Source organism: Aedes aegypti, chromosome 3 (assembly GCF_002204515.2).
Source record: "Aedes aegypti strain LVP_AGWG chromosome 3, AaegL5.0 Primary Assembly, whole genome shotgun sequence".
NCBI classification, from domain to species: domain Eukaryota; kingdom Metazoa; phylum Arthropoda; class Insecta; order Diptera; family Culicidae; genus Aedes; species Aedes aegypti.
Window position 1 is genome coordinate 202,552,704 of NC_035109.1, and position 21,411 is coordinate 202,574,114.

General features: G+C 40.3%; 1 protein-coding gene across 1 annotated transcript in view; it reads left to right on the forward strand.

Moving 5' to 3' along the window:
- Positions 1-2,539: 2,539 nt before the first annotated feature.
- Positions 2,540-21,411, forward strand: part of LOC5572484 (probable ubiquitin carboxyl-terminal hydrolase FAF) — a 97,590-nt gene continuing 78,718 nt past the window's right edge. Inside the window, exon 1 of the mRNA XM_021849710.1 lies at positions 2,540-2,993. The gene's annotated coding sequence lies outside the window, so the exon portion shown is untranslated. The remainder of the gene's footprint in view (positions 2,994-21,411) is intronic.

Here is a 21,411-nt window from a genome sequence, read left to right on the forward strand (position 1 = left end):
TTTTCAGCTTCTGGTAATACATAAACAGAAAGATAACCTCAATCGCGCTGTTTTTTTTAAATGGATTTGAGCTTTCTTATACGAGACAGTGTATTCATCAAAGTTATACTAGGCCAGACTAGTCAGCACCTAAACGAAGCTTAGGGGCAACCAGGCGAAAATCATTTAGTCTGCTATTTAAACTATTTAGTTTTGATTTTTTTCAGAGTGTACACCCACCCTGGGCTAGGGGCTCATTCAAAAATTTCAAAACGCTTTAGGGGGTGGGTGGGTGTCCGAACGTTGTTACGGCTAATACAAAAATAGTAAACTGTCAATACAAAAAGCGTCACGAGGGGGTGGGTGGGTGTCCAAAATAAGTAATAGGGTCCTAAAATGTTTAATGAAATCTTGTTTTCATTTAATATTACGAAAGAGCATGTTACTACAACTACTTTAGCATTTTTTTCCCGCTCAAATATCGGATAAATCATATTAAAACTTTAATTTAAAAATTGGATCCATTAATGAACCTTGACACTTGAGATCATGTTTGACGTTCGCTTAGTCGACAAAAATACCACAGCGGTTCAACTTTTTAACACCGGGGTTGTTCTTTTCTGACATTTCAGAAGGGACACGGAAAACAAAATACGCAGGGCTTTAGGACCCTATTTAAGCGTTATGAAATATATGAACAAGCCCTAGAAGGATAGAAAAAGAGAGCTAGGGGAAGGGGTGGTAAAATGAACACCTTAAGGATATCATCTTGTTTCTGATAGAAAAACGAGGAATTTTCGCAGTTCTATCGCACAACTCAAAAAATAGGGATGTTATCTACAGCAGCGACACAAATTTAAACTAAAATAGCTATATATTCACATATTTTTGTCGCTAGAAAAAAACGATGCAAATGTTCATTTTACCTGCACTATGTGGGTAAAATGAACAGCTGTTGGTGGTAAAATGAACATCATGCATAAAACGTGAGCAAAACAAATATTTTTGTAAATCTTCATTGCATATGGGTTTATTCACAAATTTCATAACGCCAAAAATAGCCATTTTCGACACCCACCCACCCCCTCGTAACGCTTTTTGTATAAATATTTTATAAATTTTGTATGAGCCGTAACATCACGAGGGCACCCACCCACCCCTTTCAGCGTTATGAAATTTGTGGATGGGCCCTATCCGAAAACATGTCCATTAAAGATAGTATCCCATTCAAAAAGAAATTTCAAAATATCAAATCAATACAGTACCAGAACAACGGCCTAACAAATGTAAACAAATTGAGTTTTATTCACCTAACAGTTTATTTGATAAACTACAATCATATACTGCACAACTGTTTCTTAAAAATAAAGTTTTTCACGAAATAAGTGAGAAAAACATAAAGTCGCATTTGATATTCTCTTTCGATACGAACTCTGATGTCAATTTCGTTGATATTTTCACTTCACTACTGACCTCTGTATTACCTCGAACACTTCGATTTATGCTCTAAATAGTCCGTGCATGAGGCATTGTGTTCATTTTACCACCCCTGTTCATTTTGCCACCACTTCCCCTGTAGTCGCAAGCTGAGACGAGACTCGCGAAGACGGTCTTCTTTTTCTGTGATAGCTGAGTTTTTTTCTTATTCCACTTTGTGTTTATACCAATTATGCACATGCTGTTCAAATCCTCACATGAATCTCTCAGCAAAAAATGATTGAGTTTGCATCACATCGAATCATAAATAGCCGTTTGAGTGAAATTTCATGCCAGGAAACGTAGCAGACATTAGAAATAATTAATCTTCTGCTTAGATTTATCAGCAACTTTGGAAAAAACTGCTCCGCCGACTGAGGTTTTTAATAACAGTTTACTTTGAACACAATACTTTTCACTTTTTCAGCCATAAAAACGGTGGGCTGCATTTGACGTTTCGTGAGAGGGGAATCTGGGCTGCATATGACGTTGATATTTTTCCTCTTCGCGAGTCTCTCAGGTCGCAAGCTGAGACGAGACTCGCGAAGACGGTCTTCTTTTTCTGTGATTGCTGAGTTTTTTTCTTATTCCCCTTTGTGTTTATACCAATTATGCGCATGCTGTTCAAATCCTCACATGAACCTCTCAGCAAAAAATGATTGAGTTTGCATCACATCGAATCATAAATAGCCGTTTAAGTGAAATTTCATGCCAGCAAACGTAGCAGACATTAGAAATAATTAATCTTCTGCTTAGATTTATCAGCAACTTTGGAAAAAACTGCTCCGCCGACTGAGGTTTTTAATAACAGTTTACTTTGAACACAATACTTTTCACTTTTTCAGCCATAAAAACGGTGGGCTGCATTTGACGTTTCGTGAGAGGGGAATCTGGGCTGCATATGACGTTGATATTTTTCCTCTTCGCGAGTCTCTCTCAGGTCGCAAGTAGCTTCGCTGAAGATGCCCTTAAATCAGACCTAAAAAGTTCTTCCCATCTTGTATAGTGATCTTACTGTTGTTGCGTAGACCAAATTTTGACATTTCGCTCAGAGCGATGGTTTTCGCAACGCATTATTTTAGTACAGTTTATCACCCCGTTTTTGTCAGTCAATAACATTCACAGAAATTTGTGACTGTGGCTTTTCGCTGACCAAATTTTGATACAATTAAAACAGTGTTCTATCGTGTGAAATATCCATAGAAAAAGTGCATTGATCCTGTGAATGCACAGCTAGCAGAGTATCGGAGTTTTGGTGAGAAAGAATTGGTGTTTAAAAAAGTTCTCGGAGGAAGAGTCGTTCTGTTTGGCGAAAATTGCATCTAGGCAGACAGCAGAAAAAAAGGACCAGGGTCGGCCATTTTGTCAGGTTGGACCGGCTGAACATCAGAATCAGAAGAATTTGGAAGAAAATCAACCGAAGTCAAATCGGGAAAAAGGAACAATAGCCGCAGCACAAAACCACTGGAACGGATCCCCCGGGCCACTGTCCGAAAAACGGAAAACAAAGATTAGCTGCCGGGGGCTGTTGAAGGAAGGTAAGTCAAAGTCGTCTTCGATTTGATTCTTCATAATTGAAACTTTTGCATTTAGAGGAATAGGTATGACAACATGACGAAGAGTGAAAAAATTTTCGCACACCTTCAATTCGATTCAGTCATACAAGTACACTATCAACTTTTTTTTTTTCGAGAATTTTGCTAGGAAAATGTCCACTTGCGTAAAATTGATTTGCGGTTGGTCATTTTTCATTCCGAGAATGGTTAAAACCCCGCCCCATTATCCTTATTATCCTTGCGTGAATTAGAAATGGTGATTAGTTGTCATTTTTTCCTTCTTCTTTTTCTTTGGAAAATGGAGATCAAGATGCAGGCATGCAGGTGCATAATTTATTGCATTTGAATTCGAACATTTTAACTTGAATTTAGCAATGTTGAAAATTTCTTTATAGGTTCTAATTGTTTTATTATTCTATGGAACCAATGTAAATTATGTTCTATTTTCAGTGCTTTTTGTTAATTTCAAAATACAGTGCCTTTTGAAAAATGTCGAAAAATCATGTTGCCTAAATCGAGACGTGCCAAAATCGAACTTTTGTTTTTATTAAAACTTTTATCCCCATATGAATTAAATTTACCTACCTACCGAATATGGTGAGTTCAAAAAGACCCATAAAACATTGAGATTAGCCTGTTAGTCATACTGTATATCAGGACAAGAAAACGGGTATGGGAAAAATACAGTAGTGGTTCAAATAAAACTTGACAAATTCGTGAAACAACTACACGGAGCCACAAATCAACCCAACTTTGACTTCTTTTGACGCAATTCGGCTCTTCCGTGGGATAATCCAAGTTTGGGTTAACCAACCCGGGAGCATCATGACAGCTGCAGTACAACGTCAATGTACCGAAAAATTTTGGTCCGTGGTACTGTCAAACTCAATGAAATCATGGAGTGTGCTTAAAATAGGGCGTAAACTAGAATTATGCTTGATGGACATAAAAAAAGTTTTACATTTTTTGTTTGGCATTTGTAACATCATTATAAACGAGCGATCACCAATTAGCGATTCTCTAAAAGGATTTGTACGGCCATCGGGATGATTTTGTATGACCCACGAGCGAGTTTTGAATAGTGGTGTGTTGTGGTCCGCATGCTGTAAGTTGCTTATAGTAACCGTTTCGTTGTTTACGAAATTATTTTTTGACCACTTGGCAATTCAAAGCAAGACAAATTTGTAAGGGATCGTTCAAATATTACATAACACAACAAGGGGAGGTAAGGGATATTTTGTAGTGTTTCAGTCCATACAATAAATTGAAATTTTCCATATAAAACCTGTTACTTCAGGGAGGGAGGGGGTTTAAATTGGCAAATTTTTTCGTTACGTAATATTTGAATCATCCCTTAGATATTAACGATAATCATTAATTTATGGGAAATTGACTGTTATAAGCTTGAAATCAATCTGAGATCATATCAACTCGCAGTACATTTTATTTTGCGGATTTGAACACTTATTTTCTCATACTCCCCAGTCAACATTTCGGTTGATATATTTTGCTATGCATCATTATATATGAATCAAATAACTCGTATAGAATGCATGAAAACGCTATATTCACACCAAAGTGGAGGCTAGACTGATGCAAATTTTGAAGTTTTTGCTCCCCTATGCTTAAACGATGCCAATTATGATGAAAATGATCCTCCCAAAATTTAAAGTGATTCGGAAGAAATTTGGTTGTGCACACGCTATTTATAATTTATATGGATATTACTATGGAAAAGGCAAACTTTTTGTGTTCAGTCCTCTAACTGCTCGTCATAATAATCTATGGAAAAGTGAACACCCTCATCTCATGTTAAAACTTCACAGCTACAACTTTGCCGAAGACCACATTTTGATTGGATGTCTGGATAATTTGTTATTATTGATTCCAAAGTTCAAACCACGCTATTCAATGATCATCTATTCAATTACATTCAGAGCAACACTGCTTTTTTGCTGTAGAACATAGTAGCCTGGATTACTTTGATCTATTCTTCCCGCCAGGATCACCACTGTTGCCTGCCGAGCAGTTGGTTAAGCATGTTAAATGCAAACCCACTTTATGATGATGAATAACAATTTACCCTGACGTCCAATCAAAGAGCAAGTTGTAGCTAGGAGGATTTCACATAAGAAGAATTTGTTCACTTTTCCATAAAATATTATGACGAAGAGATAGAGGGCTGAACGCAAAATATTGGCGTTTTCCATAGTAATCTCCATATAAACTTCAAATGGCTGTGCACACGCCATTTGAAGTTTATATGGAGATTACTATGTCTCCAGAATCACTTCAAACTTTGGGAGGATGCTATTTACCATAATTGAAATCGTTTAAGCATAGGGGAGCTAAAATTTCAAAATTTGCATCACTCTAGTGGAGGCCATATACGCACTTCCCACGACTTTTTCAGACTTTGCATGGTCAGCAATACGATGCCACAAAGTTCCGATAAAAATTAAAAATAAAGTTTCCAGTGAGACTCGAACACCAGACCTTTGGATCTCTAAACCGGTACCATACCACACCACAGACCGCTACTTGAATAAGGTGTGATTATTTGCCAACATGAAAAGAATTTTACTATACAGCACACACGCTTTGTTGTTCTTTGAAGCCCACCACCAGAAGATACCAACCTTGGGTGGCAAATTTTGATAAGTTATTGCGATTTCATTTGATGCTAATCTGCATTGATATATGATCTGTCAGTTTATACAATTTGATGCGATTCTAGATTATACTACACCCGATTCTGTTTTTGCACGGGGGATGCGTACCGTGCAAAAAAAGTTTTCAGATCAAAATTTCAAAAACCGTGCAAAAAAAGTAACACTATTTCTCGACGTTTCATGCAAAAATAAGGTTTTGGCGTGTATGGAAACTTTTTTTTTGCACGGCCGTGTAAAAAAAACCGTGCAAAAACAGAATCGGGTGTATTTACGGCATGGTTTGTTGTCAACAAAGTTTGTCGACAATGAATCGTAGTGGAGAATTATATACAATTTGTGTTAACATTTATTCGTTTTGATTTGACACATTGTGTATGAATATGAGATTTTCGGCGTACATCCTTATACGATGCGTGGTTCACTGGGTCACCACCAAATGTCTAAGTTTCAATCATATAAGCTTATTGGATGAAGTATCCCGCTTTTACGAACGCTAATATCACCAAAAATTAGCCCACTTTTACAAAAAGGGATCTAGTGATCTGGCGTTTGACTTGGGTCGCTTGATATGGACTTATCCACCGGTGCACTAAATTTACTCAGTCCAAGAATTTTGACACTTGACCGAAACACGTGGGAAGCATCTACGTGATCCGCTAAAGTGTCAACATTCTTTAACCGAATGAATTTATCACACCGGTGGACAAGTCAATGGACCGGACCAAAGCCAAACGTCAATATGTTGGATCCCTACCAGAAAGTAAGCTAACTTTTGGCGGCCATTACCGCTTTTAAAAAGCTGGATAGTTCATCCAATGGACTTATCCAGGGTTTTCTTTTCTTGTTGATTTTTTTCCGATCTAAATATGTTTACATAAAATGACATCCACGCCAACACGAATGTTCACCGGATGAACAATGCGTGGATGAATGTGCAACGAAATCGTTTATTTTTCTGTATACATCACCCGCTGTAAAGGTTTTCTTCACGCTGAAAGTTGCAGCGTGACGTCATCGTATATTAGTTCATAGGCTGGTGAGTATGAGAAAAAGTGTTCTAATCCTCATAGAAAAATAAACTGCAATTAAAAAATATATCACTTTTCGACTTGATTCGATCTCAAATAAAAAGATAAGGACACCGTCTTCAGCCATTTAGCTGCACGGAATGTAACTTAACATTAGACAATGGATAAGGATGCTCCAGTGGCACAGTTGAGAAACATTCCTGACGAAAAGTTTCAATGGCTGAAGCGGGAATCGAACCCACACCCAATGACACGATGCACTTAAATGCCTAACCAAAGACACATTAAAGACCTCCATGTCCCTTGCAGTTGCCCAAAATTTTATGGCTCATAAGGTAATCTAGAATGCCGTGCAAAGTGTACTGCGATCTGTCACACTTGGGTACCTTTTGCACTACCGAGGGACCAAATGCAGTACTAGAAGTGGTACCAAATCTGAGCTCGAGTGGGACGGACCTGGCCCAACGACATTAACCACACGGACACGAGGCCAACAATATTTTATTTTATATTATGTTACGACCAGCGCTTTCTTTTGAGGGCATAAAAGCGATCTACAAATCAGTTAGGCTGTATTGTAAGTAATTTCTTATAGATTACTTTTCCGCAAAACAAAGCACTAACACGTCATTTGAACTGTTCACCGAACGAATTGGTACGCTCTTAAGTTTATTTGGTGGTTAAACTTGGTGATTTTATTAAATTTATTTCCATTGGCAGACGAAACTATCAGACTCGCCCTTATTTCATTTCATTCCATTCGTTGTTTTGCACCCGTCAACAACGAAACAAAATTCCGATCTGCCATAGTGAAAAATTGTGCCGGCAGCGGTGGATGGCCCCATTGTTTACGTTGAAAGTAGGTACGTTAAAATTGCGTTATCTGTCACTTCGCGGGGGGGTTGGGGTTAACTGACGTATACCTATCAGTAGGTAGTTTCCATTTGACAACAGCAAAACAAACAACTCAGTGCAAAAAAATCTACCCAGCGTTAGCTTTCGAACTCTCCGTAGTGGGTAAAAACAACTTAACGTTAGGTAAACTCGAAAGAACCTAAATTTGGCTTATTCCATTGAACTTCGACGATGGGTCGGTGCATCTCTCTCTGTTTTTGACAACATTGCTGTTGCGAGAGAGGCAAAACAACCCAACCGTGGGTAAAAACTAAATGTAGTTTACTCAATTTTGAGTAAAACGAACTTATTTTTTGGGTAATCTGATTTCTCCGTGTAGGTGCTTAAAAAACATATTTACAGTAACTTATCCTAAAGGTTATTCCCTGGGCTTGGAATTATATTTTCCAAGGAGCGATGATTTTAGATATTTGATCGCTGTATTTTGTAGTGTTCATTAGAGGTTGCATAAACTTCAAAACAACAGTTTTTATTACAATGAGATTTTTTGTATTCTAATATAGTGATCCTATTCAAACTTCTGCATAATACCATTATCATTAATTGGAATCATTTATACAGGAACATAGGGGTAGTCGAGGTGGTTTGGCCAATGGGGTGGAATGAGCACCCTTTGAAAACTACATAAATTCTTGAAATTTCATCTCAAATAACATGCAACCCCAAAGCTGTTGAGGAAATGAAGCAGTAGGCATGTTATTAGTCAGTGTTCAAAACTCAAAGAAAATTAAATAAATGATGTTCGAAAAAACTGCCCATATTTCCCCGAATGGCTCTTATAAATTTCATCATTTCAGAATGATGATGTTTGACTATTAGAATGTTCTTAAAAAAGTAGGGGGAAGTCCTCTATGCCCGAACACCTTTTGTTTTTTGGTAATATTTCAAAATTTACATTAGTTTTACCGTTAATTGTTGTACAGTATAAAAAATCACATTATTTTGAAGTAAAAACTCACATGAGAACGAAAATAAACCTTTGAAAATTTATTTTTATGGTGGATTACATTAAGGGGCTGTCCATTAATTACGTAAGACAATTTTAGCGGTTTTTCAACCCCCCTCCCCCCATGGTAAGATTTTTTGTATGAAAACCAAAAATAATTTGTATGGCGCGTAAGAAATCTCAAGCAGTCATCTGGTTTGTTCCTTGTGTAAATGCAGCTGATCTGGCAATACTGGAGTAGCAATCACGGCGGCCAATCAAGCTCAAACTCAAGAATGAAATAATCATGCTTAATAAACACAAAGCACTTTCACTGCATTAATAAATCTGATCCATCAATTATCTAAATTTGACAAGGTTTTGAATCAATGAGTGAAAGAACTTATTAAATAAGCCACATCAGCTAAGTCCATACATATACAAATGTTAGGCATAGGGTCATGGCGAGCGTTTGATATGTATGGTAATAGTAGATTCTTATCTAATGGGGGTGTTACAAGACCACGCGGACAGTTTCGAAACAAATTATTTCTATACATCGGTCTTATTAACCGAAAGGCTCAGCTATGCTGTTAAACCATTCCTTAGAAAATACTCATTAGTACCGTCCTGTCACAAACGTAACGCAAGAGTGGGTGAGGTTGGGCTCTGCGTTACATTCATTGTTTGCTTTTGACAATGGGGACATTCAGAGGCGTCCCGTGAGGAATTTGATTACCTGTGCACTGACGCGCACAAACCCTTTATTTTGAATTATGAATACGAATTTTTCAATTGATTTTTTAAAATGTATTTCAGCTTAAAATGCAATTTCTTATTATTAACACCTTAAAATGTAATTTCCAATACTGTATGCAATCTTGAAGTGTCTGGAAGCTATTATATTTGTTACTCATTGGACGGTTTTTTTTTTGTTTTCTTCGTTTCAATCACTAGTTGTATGTTTTAAGAATTTTGGATGATTCCTTATACAATGTTTAGGGACAAGGAAAATTCTCAAAATTTCGCTGATACCAAGGCGATGAAAGAAAAATTTTGTGTATTAATCGCGGTCCCATAGTTTGATCATATTTGACATAAAAATGTATATTTACAGTAAAAATGACCATTATATGCGTAAAATTCAAGCATTTTTCGTATTTTACGAACTGAGATAATAAGTTTAATGTCATATTATTAATGCAAAGCAAGAAGAAAAACGTTTAACTTGAAACTAAACGATTAGCACATTTTTTTTATATGTAACTCGGCTTACAAATAAATAAACCATTCTTATGAGCAAAAATCTGAACTTTTCTAAGATTATCATATAAACCTTCAGAATTCATCTATTTACGTGTCATTTTCCAAGTTTCGCGATAAAGGATAAATTCCGTGGATTTCGTGGCTTTCGCGAAATTTCGAATCTCCATTATTCCTAACGTTGTTATTCTATATAATATTTCTTATTATTTACAGCTTGTTATTGTCCGTTTTGTTGGCGAATAGATTCTCGTGCACATTTTTAGAGTGGGGAAATAAATACTCACACGTCAATTTATATGGCAGTCAAGTAGAAGCACGCACCTTCCATTCAATGCACAATCCAACAGTGTGCGTTACATGTTGTTGTTGTTAGCTACGACGCCATCCAATGTATGGCAATCATGGTGGGAGAATATTTTGGTGTGACAAAATTGTTTAGGTGAGAGTCTATTGGAGGGCAAAATCCTCAATAATTCGTCCCCTTGATGCTACAACTAGATAACTCGAAATTTGAAATTTTTGACTTCAATATGCCAAAACATTTTTATTAATTAGATCTGTAAAATACCTACAAAAATAAGCATGTGATTCAAAATACACAAGTTAAAGTTTATTTTTCAGCCATATCCTCTGCGTTTAACCGTCACCTTGTTAAACGGTCATATTTTCAAAGTAGCACATCTCAAAATTTTGATTTTCGAGTTATCTAGTTGTAGCATTAAGGGGACGAATTGTATTACGATATTAGCTTTTTGACGATGTCCAGCGCTGGTACATCTCCTTGTATACTTTTGTTGATACATCAAAGTTTTTAAGTGAAATGATGACTGACTGTTGAACGCTGAAACCCACTTTACGCCCACCGCAATTTATCAGTTGTCGGTCTGTTGAGCAAGAAAAGCTATATTCACACATATGGTAACCAATGTATTTTGGACCCCCTGGACCATTTTCCTGCAAATTTCCCAGTTTAAATCGAAAGACCAACTCGATTCGCATGCCATTTGGAAAGATAGGACTATTCCGCACTTGCATCAACCGTTTTAACATAGAAAATGTGTTTATTTTATCTGAAATTATTTTAATTTAATCGGTTCACCCATGCAACCGTTACAACACGTTACACACAGAAATTGAAGCCGTCAGAATTTTTTCAACTGTAAACTTTTTTCAAATTTCGGAACTAAAAGCGTAGAGTTTCTCCGGTTTTCCATTGTTAATCGATTAATTAGACTATGGGCAAGCATATTATACAACCAGTGTCGTGGACTTTGTCGCCAATCGATAAAAATGCCGGGTGTCCAGAATATATACTTAGAGGGTCCAAAATGTATTGGTGTGTCCAAAATAATGAAAAACAGTGCTTCAAAATTCAATTATTTTCGACAATTTTTGGATCCTACATGACCGGATGAGCATTTTTATCTCGTAGAGGAAGTTTTTCTCTACATTTTGGCATGTTCTTTGACTTGGTTACGCTGTGCAATTAATTAATTGGGACAAAACACTAATATCACTTCCTTAGGGGGTCCAAAATACGACCGTTACCCTAGTTTATAAACAATTCCAAGCCACATAAATTTGGTTTATAAAATAAGATAAAACATAATCAATTTGGCCAATATGTTTATAAAATCTAGTTTTGGTTCCAATCAATATTGCGCCTAGTATCGCGCGACACCTGGAAGCTCCATGCAACATACATACACACAAAGCATTGACGCTTTCTCTTCCAACAGCAGACGTCGTGACGCCAGTTGCGCGCGCTTTCTCAATTCTCGCAAATATGCCAATACAAATCCACATTCCTGCTGTGTCCATACACGCTATTTTCGTGCACAAGAAAGAGTGCACGGCTGAAATGAACATTCTCTGCAATACGAGGAGACGCATGGCAGTTTGTCTTGTTTGCTTTGCTGTTTTCGCTTGCTGGTTGAGCAAGACCATGGGAGGGAGAATCAAACGGTTTGTTCACTAAGGGCTATGCATCAATTCTCGCATAACTTCTGATCTCGCCCTAAAAGCCATTGGTAACCATGTGTGTAGCTCGTTGTTTCTGAGCAATTTAATGGATTTTATTGCTATTTAACAACGCTATGGGGAAGAAAGGATCATTATCAACCTGCCCGTGATGTTGGTTTGGATGCTTATTCCCTCTTTTGCTCAGAAACAACAAGCTACACAGGTGACTACCAATGGCTTTTAGGGCGTTATCTCAGAGTATGCGAGAATTGAAGGTGAAGAAACCAAACAACATTTTCAAGCAACTACACATTATGAATGTTGAAAGTAGTGAAAATTATAATATATATATATTTAATTTGTTAGTTTGAAATCTTTGACTGTGCAGTGCACCAAGTGCATCATAGGACGAGACGCCACTGGGGACATTAAAGTCAAAATGAACCGAGGCCGGGATTCAGTTCTGTGGTAGCACGGATCTGATCGAACAGCCACTCAGACTATAGGCTTGGTCGGTTGGTCACTCGCTGATGAGCAGTCCATCAGGGTTTCGCCGTGAGTGGTTGTCTGGTTCTTTAGGTTTGTGCTCTTGTAGGATTGAGATTCGACCTCGGTTTATCTTCACCTTAAATAGACTTCAAAGACCTTGGGAGACACAACTCATTTCTGGGTTTAGTTATATAGGCAGTTTACTTATTTTTTTAGGCATTTGGAAGATATTGAGGATTCTAATTTCTGTAACGACAAATAACAATAATAACAATAATCTGACAAATAAATTTTTAATTTGGGATTATCATACAAATGACATGACAAAGTACAACAACGCCATTCAAAAAAACTTCAATACACTTAGTTTCATTTAATAGTTACTGTTCCGTGTAACGGAAGGAGTCATGTGATGCGTGATTTAGTGTGTGTGATCCTCCTTGGACTGAGTTACTGGTGAAAAGAGAGACAGACTCTGAAAAAGTGAAGTTGACGAAACCGGAAGTGAAAGTGTTCCAAAATGTCGCTCGTGCATAGCCCTAAAAAGACCCTTTCGGGAGTGCAGCACGGCGACACAAGTGAAGAAGAAAAAGAGAATCAGAATCGTTTGGCCTGCGCAAAGGAATCGCTGATTCGGAAGATTGGTGTCATGAGCCGTCAGCGTTCCAAGGCAGCCGATAAAATAAAGCGGATCGGAAGAATTTTGATCGACGACGATGCCGACGTGTCCGTACCGAAGCTGAAGGTGTATGCTAGAAACGTGGATGCCATCTACAGTGAGTTTAACGATTTCCACAACCAACTTGCTGAGATCCTGCCGGATGATGCAATGGATGACCACGATCAAGCGTACACCAGATTCGAGAAAGATAACCACGAAGTGTCGACGTACATCGAAGAGATGCTGATGGATGCAACGAAAAAGGAAACACCTGACATCAAGCCCCAAGTGATCGTCCAGCAGCAGCCGCTAAAAGCACCGATACCAACGTTCGATGGCCGATACGAGAATTGGCCAAAATGCAAGGCGATGTTCATAGACGTTATGGACAAGTCCAATGATACTGACGCCATCAAGTTGTATCATTTAGACAAGGCTCTCGTCGGAGCAGCAGCAGGAATCCTCGATGCCAGAACAATAAACGAGAACGCTCAGGCGTGGAACATTCTCACAGAGCGATTCGAAAATCCCCGTGTCATCATAAATACCCACATCCGCGGCCTGCTGTCATTGAAGAAAATGTTGAAGGAATCCCACCGTGAGTTGCGTCAGTTAGTAGACGATTGTTCCAGACATGTCGAAAGCCTTCGTTACCTGAAGTAGGACCTTCTCGGCGTGTCGGAACTGATCGTGGTGCATTTGCTTGCATTAGCCTTGGATACCTTGGATCGGCTGAAGGATTGTGCATCCGACAGAAAGTGCTTAAAGTGCCGCCAACGTCATTATACTCAGCTTCACGACGATACAAGATTCAAGACCCAACAGCCTGAAAGCAAAATGCCTGAACCGACAGCTTCATCGGAGTCCACACCGAGACCAGCTGTGAAAGAAGTCCAAGCAAGCACATCCAGTGCACTCACACCGCAAGGTTCACACAGCGTGACGTCATCGTGTTTCATCCAAGCAGCTCCAACCAAGAAAACCGTCCTCCTTTTAACAGCAGTGGTGCACGTTTACGATTCCCAAGGTAAGCCTCACTGTTGTCGAGTCCTGCTAGACTGCGGGTTCCAAGTGAACCTCATAACGAAGAAGATGGCCGAAGCCATCGGAGCGAAGATTTCATCAGCAAATGTGAAGATTTCCGGCGTCAACAATCGAACGACAACCAGCATGGAGAAGACCATCATTAAGTTCCGATCCCGTTATAGTGATTACCGGCCACGGTAGAGTGTGTTATCACCCCAGCAGTGACTGGCAGAATTCCGAGTACCAACATCGATGTGTCCGATTGGTGTATTCCATCCGGATTCCAATTGGCGGATCCAGACTTCAATGTGCCTCAAGAGATTGATATGCTGATTCGCAATGAGATCTTCTTCAAGACAATCAAGTCCGGTCAGTAGCAGTTGGCTGAGCATCTACCAGAGCTGCGTGATACTCATCTTGGTTGGGTATTCACGGGAGAGCTAGAAGAAGTGTTCCATCAAGGTCCATCGTATTTCCACACGAGCACCATCGAAAACGTGTACGAAACTCTGCAACATTTTTGGAGCGTAGAAGAAGTAGCTGATCAAGATCCTGTGACATCCGAAGAAGTAGAGTGTGAGAAGCATTTCCGCTACACACATGAACGCAGCGACGAAGGGCGATTCATTGTGCAACTCCCTTTGAAAGAAAACGCCTCCCAGCTGAGTGACTGCAGGTCGGTCGCTTTGAAGAGATTCCACCTCCTCGAACAACGCCTCGTTCGAAATCCGTGTCTCCGTGAGCAGTACGTGCAATTCATCAGGGAGTACGAACAGCTCGGCCACTGCAAGCAAGTAAGTGAATGCAAGGATCCTCCCAACGTCCAAAAGTGCTACTTACCACACCACGCTGCCATCCGTCCAGATAGTTCCTCAACGAAGTGTCGAGTAGTGTTCGATGCTTCTGCAAAGCCATCGCAGACCAGCCTCTCCCTCAACGATGTCCTCAAGGTAGGTGGTACTGTCCAATCCGATATTCTCGATATTGTCCTGCGATTCCACAAACACAAATATGCTTCACGGCATGGTCATGGTCATGGTTACTGAGATGCATCAGCCATTCCAACGATTTTTTTGGAGAGAGAGTTCTGAACAGCCGTTGAAAGTGCACCCTTTCTCGCAACTAGCTGTCTGGTTCAGTTGGCTGAAGATGGCAAAGAGAAATTTCCCTTGGGAGCGTCAACTGTGAGGGAAGACTTTTACTTTGACGACATACGTTGAGTGCAGCAATTGAACGACAACAGCAAGTTAAGGAATTGCTGGCCAGTGCTGGTTTCCCGATCCATAAGTGGTGTTCCAATTCCGAGCTGTTGCTGGAACGCATTCCAGAAAGTGATCGCGAAACTCCCAAGGCCTCGAAGAGCAAGGTATCAACACAGTCATCAAAGTGCTTGGTATTTTGTGGGATTCTCACAGCGATGATTTTCTATTATCGATCAAATCTCCAAATTTGAATTCCGAGTCCAAGCCAAGCGAACGATGTTGTCCGAAATTGCCAAGCTGTATGACCCACTTGGATTCTCGTCGCCCATAATTGTTCTCGCCAAGTTACTAATGCAACAGTTGTGGCGTAGCAAGGTGAGCTGGGATGAGCATGTCGAGGACGAAATAAGCCAACAATGGATGCAGCTGAAGAAGTCCCTTGAAGCAACGAACCAGGTGCACATTCCAAGGCGTGTGCTGGCTGATTGATGATGCTGAATGCTACGAGCTTCATGGTTTTGCTGACGCTTCGATGTCGGCCTATGGAGCGTGTGTGCTCATTCGAAGCGTATTCAACGAGTCGGCGCAACTACAATTACTCTGCAGCAAATCCAAAGTGTCCCCTTTGAAGGCAGTGACGATTCCACGGCTGGAATTGTGCGCGGCACTCCTGCTTGCGCGTTTGGTAAATAAGGTTCTGCAGTTAATTCAAATGCCGTTTCATCGTGTGGTGCTCTGGTCGGACAGTCAGATTGTTCTGGCTTGGTTGCGCAGATCTTCTGATCAGCTTCAAGTGTTCGTGCGCAATCGTGTTGCTGCAATCAGAGAAGAAACAGAAGATTTCGAGTGGATGTACGTCCGGTCGGAGTCCAATCCGGCTGATACAGTGTCGCGTGGGTAAATGCCCATCGAGTTAGTGAGAAATGAATTGTGGTGGCATGGACTAGACTTTTTGAAACAAGTGAACCTTGTGAACATTGAAAATAAGCTACCAGAAGAGATTATTGAAGACATTCCGGAGCTACGTGTTGCTCCAACAGTGTTACCTGTAATTGAAGAAGAACAGTTAGCAGTGTTTTCAAAGTACAGCTCCTTTAGAAAATTACAACGTGTAATTGCTCTGGTGTTGCGTTTCGCCACCAACTGCAAGAAAAAGAATTCAGCTTCACGTGTGGATAAGCCTATCCCTACCGTGGCTGAACTTCGTCTTGCAATGGACGTTATTGTGAAAGTGATACAACGAGAAGAGCTCAGCGATGAGATTGCTCGAGTCGAATCGGGTGAACAGTGTCGAAAGCTTGGTACCGTTGGGACCGATCCTTGTAAATGGTGTGCTTAGAGTCGGAGGACGTTTAGAGCATTCCAAGCTACCATATGGTGAAAAGCATCCGATCATCCTGCCGTGTAAAAGTACGATTGTGCGAATGCTGATTCGTGCCCTACATTAGGAGGCAAGCTCACAAGATTGATCAGAGCAACGATGGACGGTGTGCAAAACTGCGTGAAGATCTCGGGCGAACACTCCAGTTCGTTCGAGTCTCGGCGGAGACTACGACAAGGCGACGGACTTTCGTGCCTGTTGTTCAATATTGCGCTTGAAGGTGTTATGCGGAGAGCCGGACTTAACAGTCGAGGCACGATTTTCACGAGATCTGGACAATTTGTTTGCTTCGCGGACGACATGGATATTATTGGGAGAAAATTTGAAACGGTGGCAGATTTGTTCACCCGCCTGAAACGCGAAGCAACAAGAGTCGGGCTAATGGTGAATGCGTCGAAAACAAAGTACATGCTGGTTGGCGGAACTGAGCGCGACAGGGCCCGCTTAGGAAGCAGTGTTACGATTGACGGGGATACCTTCGAGGTGGTGGACGAGTTCGTCTACCTCGGATCCTTGTTGACGGCTGACAACAATGTTAGTCGGGAAATACGAAGGCGCATCATCAGCGGAAGTCGTGTCTACTATGGGCTCCAGAAGAAACTGCGGTCAAGAAAGATTCGCCCCCGCACCAAATGCACGATGTACAAAACGCTCATAAGACCGGTAGTCCTCTATGGGCATGAGGCGTGGACTATGCTCGAGGAGGACTTGCAAGCCCTTGGGGTTTTCGAACGCCGAGTGCTAAGGACGATCTTCGGTGGCGTGCAGGAGAATGGCGTATGGCGGCGAAGGATGAACCATGAGCTCGCTCAACTCTACGGCGAACCCAGTATCGTGAAGGTAGCTAAAGCTGGAAGGATACGCTGGGCAGGGCATGTTGTAAGAATGCCGGACAACAACCCTGTAAAGATGGTGTTCGCCACGAATCCGGTCGGAACAAGAAGGCGTGGGGCGCAGCGAGCTAGGTGGATTGACCAGGTACACCAGGACCTGGAGAGCGTAGGTCACAGTCGAGGATGGAGAGAAGCGGCCATGAACCGAGGGAATAGGGTAACGACTGTTTATTTCGATCTTAATCGCTAACAGTTGGCGCCAGTGGCAAAAAGTACAGACAACAACCCTTTGAACATTCAGTTTATCTGTGCTGGCCGCCTAGCGGCGACACTGATGTGTGTATTCCTTTCACTGATCGCGCTACGCTGGATTCTCAAATTTCTCAAATTTCAAACACAAGCGCATGGAAGAATGGTAGTTGGTGAACTGTCAAAACGTATGGAAAATAATGAAAAACGTAAATTACTTGCAATTAGGAAACTGGATCGAAAAAGTAGTGATTAGAAATCAAGCGTAATATGAATACATAGCTTTTTGTATTTAGTTCATCTTCCATTGTGCTTTCTTTGCTTCAGGATTTCGTTTTTACTACCACTGAAAAAGAGTTATCTATTGCCTTTTCAGTTTTGAATATCGCCCTATTGGCGAAATATTGTTGGCGAGGCTTTATCAAGATAATTGATGTAAAGCCAAATAAGTAAGTAAGTATTAGGAGCATCTGCATCTGAGACCAACTGGTTTGGTTCATGTGATCCGAAGAGAATTCTGGTTAATCAATGCTACTGCGACTGTTCGTATAGTGACCAAATCTTGCGTGAAGTGTTTCAAAGTCAAGCCCGTCGATACAAGTCAGTATATGGGAAATTTGCCGTCCTGTCGCGTAACACCTGCGCCCCCTTTTTCCATCACTGGCGTAGATTACGCTGGGCCGCTCCATATCAAGCAGGGCTTGCGTAAGGTGACCACAGTTAAGGGATATGTAGCGGTTTTTGTCTGTATGGTTACTCAAGCAGTGCATCTAGAGCTGGTGTCAGACATGACTACCAGTGCCTTCATCGCTGCGCTATAGAGATTCGTGAGTCGGTGTGGAATTGTGCATCAGCTACATTCCGACAACGGTACCAATTTTCGTGGTGCTCATCATGAGCTGAATCAACTCTACCAGGCGTTCAAACAGGAACAAGATACCCACCAAATCGAGTCGTTCTGCGTGTCCAAGGGAATTGAATGGAAATTAATTCCGGCGGATGCCCCGAATTTGGTGGTATATGGAAAGCGGCAGTCAATAGCATGAAGAGTCATCTGAAGAGGATCGTTGGGAATGCATCCCTGAATTTCGAGCAGTGTGACTGTCCTGACAGAAATTGGAGCGATCCTGAATTCCCGTCTGCTATTCGTGACATCATCAAGGTCGGAGACTGGTACGAGCCGTAGACGTCTACAGCGACAAGTCAAGCCCGATCAACAAATGGACCTATGCACGCGTTCACTATTTGACGTTTTAGCGGTGCCGTGTTATTTATGTGACCATGGAAACCAGTGAATTCGGCACCGCTCTAACGTCAAATTAGTGAACCCGTACATAGGTCCATGGACCAATGCACGAGTTCATTGATTTGACGTTTGAGCGGTGCCGAATTCACTGGTTTCCATGGCCACATAAATAACACGGCACCGCTAAAACGTCAAATAGTGAACTCGTGCATTAATCCATTGTCAGTCCTGCCGATAGAAGACAACAAGGCCTACTTCGGCCCATCTCAAGTTTGGAAATAGACATTTCAACGTGGCGGTGAATGTTCCGTGTAACGGAAGGAGTCATGTGCTGCGTGAACATATTTTACAATCCTTTCCCTACACGCTCGTTCAAATCTACTCAAAAGAGAGTAACTTTGACTCACTTTTGAAGTTTCAAGTTAGCTGTCAAAAGTGAGTAACTTTATTTTTTCAAAGTGAGTAACTTTTTACTCAACCATGAAAGAAAACGACCTTACTCACTTTTGAGTAAACACAAACATATTTGACTCACTTTGTAAACGTCAAAGACTTGTGAAAATTTCGCGCGCTCGAACTGACAAATCCTCCGTTGTGGTGAAATTTCTTCCGTCGACGTGATGTCGGACTGTTTTCAAAAACAGTCGAGACAAAAGCCGAGCCGGCAAAGCAATGACAGTTAGTTTGCTTGAAACTTTGCTTCGGAAGTCCAACCGGTGAATTCCAGATTAGTGCTGTGAAGTCAATAATCCTGATATCAAGTGAAGCGAGATCGGAGTGAAAATGACCAAGTCCTGGTTTTGATCGCACAACCGCAAGAAAAAAAATATAAACAGTAAGTTTTACCGTCGTACTTTTTTATTGGACTAATAGGGTCCTAAAGCCCTGTCCCAATTTTAGTGCCAAACGCTTAAGTTTAGGCCACAAACACATGTTTACTCAATTTTCCAATGTTTTCCGTTGGTTTAAGCCCAAAAACATTTTTTTAGATTTTGTCACATCCTTCGGCTTAAACTCAAATTTTGGGTGTATTTTGTTTTCCGTGTACCTTACGAAATGTCAGATAGGAACAACCCCAGTGGTCGAACTAAAACCCCTGTGGTGTTTTTGTCGACTAAGCGAACGTCAAACATGATCAAAAGTGTCAAGGTTCATTTATGGACCAAATTTTTAAATTAAAGTTTAAACATGATATAGCCATTATTTGAGCGGGAAAAATTGCTAAAGTAGTTACAGTAACATGCTTTTTCGAGTTATTAAATAAAAACAAGATTTCATTAAAAATTTTAGGACCCAATTATCAATTATTTACAGTCTAACTGGGAAGGCTACTGGCTCTGCCAAACTCCATGACTTTCATCAATCCCCCAGAGATTTATAGCATCCGGGGATCCATTCCAGAGCAGCGAAAATTTCTACATAAATATCAATTTTTTTACTTGTTATCATGTATTATTCATGTAGTTATGTAAGAGATAATGAATAAATGTAATTCTCTTTGTATATTCCTTCTGATTTTATGAATAACATAATACATTTATTTCCAAAAATATTATTTCCTGAAGTGAGTGACATCTACTCACTTTCGCAAATTTCAGATTAAAAGAAGTGAGTAAGTGTTACTCCCATATTGACATTTGACAATGTTACTCTAAAGTGAGTAACGATGGTGTTACTCACTTTTGAGCAGTTCCACTTTGTTCCGAAGTGAGTCGAAATCTACTCACTTTTGAGTAGATCTGAACGAGCGTGTACCGTTTCTATCCCGCGCGTGTGGAGATTTTTTCTTCCACGTCCCACCTTCATGCACGATCACGCAAGGCTCTGTGCAAAGGGAAGAAGAGTGAAAAAGGACAGTCTTGAAGAAGGTGTCGACAGTAACCAACGTGTTTAGAAGAAAATCAAAGCTCGCTTAATAATTTAGTAGATTAAAGAGTAGTTAAGTGCAAAAACCAGTGTTTTAGTTTATTTCCCAGTAACCCAGTCCTAGTTCCGAAGAAGTGTCCTCCCGAAAGAGCCGTAAAGTGTATCGGCTACAAGACGAAGCGTCCAGCGAGGGATCCTTACCCTCTAGCTTCGGCCGTCCTCCCCGAAAGTGTTACAGTTCACTTTGTTCGTTCCCCCAGACGGAACAGTTACGCAATGACTGATTTACTGTTTTACTACTTGTTTCGCTACATAAGTTGATGTTTTAAATTTAACATCTCTCATGTTGCTGTTCTAAGTTTATTTTTCAAATTATTAGATTTGATCAGTAGTTTCGTATATTTTTTTCGAATATTGTTGTTTCCTTACATATATATTTTTATATTCTCACTGAGAAGACGTGTAACTTTTTCGCAAATCTTCACATCAATTTGTCCATCTAATCCAATTGCAAATTATATGTAATGTTTAGCTTTTCGGTAGTTGTTAAACTTCCACTCGGCTGGTTAGCCGTAAAACCACGATTCATAATTAAAAACAAATATATTTTTATATGTTAAAAATATTATTTCAATATTGACTAGCAAAGTAGGCTCTAAAATAATCAATAGAATTTTTT